The 2,488-nt window shown below is 36.5% G+C and overlaps 1 pseudogene; it reads left to right on the top strand.

Moving 5' to 3' along the window:
- The first annotated feature begins 1,606 nt into the window (after window positions 1–1,606).
- Window positions 1,607–2,486, top strand: LOC128251425 (UDP-glucuronosyltransferase 3A1-like; annotated as a pseudogene).
- The last annotated feature ends 2 nt before the right edge of the window (window positions 2,487–2,488 follow it).

The raw sequence follows: 2,488 nt of genomic DNA, 5'->3' as shown, positions 1-2,488 counted from the left end.
TACGTTGAGGTAGTAAGTATTTATAGATGAAGGAAATACGTATATTGTTACGGCTGTGAATGTAGAGAGTCAGGTGTCATGCATGTTGATTTTGCTTGCATTTGGACCTGTTGAAAAGCCTAAAGATACAATAAAACTTATGTCTATATGAAGAGAATGCTTTATACTGTCTATTAAGTAATTGTGGTGAATCATGAATTAATATTTGGAGGGCTTCCTTAAAGCAGGGTCCACATGCAGAACACTAGCGTTGGTATTATAACCCAAGTTATCCTATATGGTATTTTCTTATCAGGTGGTGTATGCGGCTGGCTAAGGACGTGGATTTGCTATGCTCCTCATATTTAGATGAATTCAGATATCCATAATAACTCTACTTAAAATTAATTGTGGACCTGATGTAATGGCTAGTAGAACTGTGCAGTGTGGTGTGCACAGTGCATTTATACACAACATTAAATCTTTAATTCACAGATTTAAAGATGTAATGTTGAGAAAACCCGTCAAGCCATGTAAGATCATAGTCATGGCCGATGCCAGTGTTTTGTAACTGGCCTGCTAAATGCAGCCTTCAGATATTGGGCGATATGCTGTACTTGTCAAGACCTGTCAAGCCAATCTAAATCATTGTTGTGACCGATGCCAGTACCGTCTGACACATAGAAAGTACCATTTAAGCATTGGGCCGCATGGAAGCAGTGTCAGGTAACTGAGACCTTTGGTAATATGCCATGCATGTGTACGCCTACCAAGCCAAATGTGACTGTATTCATGGCCAGTGCCGGTGTCAGGTCAATGGCACCCATGCCAGTAGCACATAAAAAAACACCCACAACACTCTCGGAGTGGTTGGCATTAGGAAGGGCATTCAGCAGTAGAAAACTTGCCAAATCAAATTGGAACCTGCTGCAGCTCCCCAGTTTACCAGTTATACCATCCAACCCATGCCAGCATGGAAAATGGACATTGAATGATGATGATGAGGATATATATCTAAATATGTGTGTGTGTTAATATCAAACAGTGAGAACGAGTAATCAACACTGCATTGGTGGATAAATTTCTTTACTTGTGGGCTAACAGGGCTGCCAATGTTTTCACATGAAGAGATCTTCACAGTTGTTCAAGCTTGCCAAGTGAAAGTGTTGGTACTTGTCTCCATTTTGAATAGGAATATTCCTAATATTTTTCTGCAGTACACAGGGAGCATATCTTGGAACCATTTATGAAAGGGCTAACGTTGTCTATTAATGTCCAGTTTATATTTATATCAGTAACATTCTCTCTTAAAATTCTAATTTACATTATAGGGACTTTCTATTTCATCTTTAAATGTTACAGAAGAAGTGTGTGAATTGTATTGCTTCTAGTTTTAATATAGATTTTGGTGGTTTGTACTTTTTACAGTATTATTTCCTTATAGGCTGCATTTTGTTTTAACCAATTTCCTTTTAATGGATATAACTTTCATATCTTGATGTTACATCTGTTTTGAACTGTGAATTGCTTTTATGTATATTTATTTATAGCTCGGATGATGAGCATTTTGTTTCTTGTACAGCTATGGACATAATTGTCATTCAGTACATAACATGATACTCATTTCTTTGTTTAGGTCACAGAATATCCAGTGAGAAAGATGAACATAATGAGAACATTCAAACTCAGCTTCTTCTATTTAAGTCTATTATCAATAAACCAACCAAGCAAAGCTGATAATATACTTTTCCTTTCAATGCCCTGTTTCAGTCATGTTCAAAACCACTTTTATACAGCGATGAAATTGAACTCATATGGCCACACTAGTTACTTCTCATTGCCACCTAAACTGATAACTTCTTTCAAGAATACAGATGGTATTAAATTCATTCCTATTAAAGAAAACCAAAATGTAAGCAGATTTGTTGAGTTATCCATGCAATACTTTTCAAGAAAGAAAGAAAGCAGCTGGCTTCAAATAAAACAGCTAATACAAAATATGTGTGACAACTTCCTCTTAGATAATGATTGGTACCATGCTATAAAAGAGTTAAATGCCTCTTTGGCAATTGTAGATTCTGCTTTCTTTAGTCAGTGTTTAGCTATTGTCCCATATAGGCTATCAATTCCATTTCTATTTCAGGGTTTGTTTGTTGGACCACCTTCTTTGAGGAGAGTTCCTTGGAATCCAGCTGTGTTTCCAATAATTGATTATCAATATTCTGATAAAATGACATTTTTCCAAAAGCTTAAAAACACTATTTTAACATATGGCTTTTATATCATTTCCCCACTAGCTCCCCCCATCAAAGAGTGTCAAGGAATATGCCCCAGACAAAGATGATATGCCATTTGAAAGCATCTTGCGAAAAGCTCAGTTATTCTTAACTGAAAGTGATCTGTTACTGAGCTATCCAAAACCCAGTCTACCTACTGAAGTATTTATTGGTGGAGTAGCAACTCATCCTGCATTGCCTCTACAAGGTGACATACATGAGTTTGTTGAAAA

The sequence above is a fragment of the Octopus bimaculoides genome, unplaced genomic scaffold (genome assembly GCF_001194135.2).
Source record: "Octopus bimaculoides isolate UCB-OBI-ISO-001 unplaced genomic scaffold, ASM119413v2 Scaffold_207132, whole genome shotgun sequence".
NCBI classification, from domain to species: Eukaryota; Metazoa; Mollusca; class Cephalopoda; order Octopoda; family Octopodidae; genus Octopus; species Octopus bimaculoides.
Note: the sequence above shows the minus strand (reverse complement) of the source record. Positions and strands in the feature narration are given on the sequence as shown.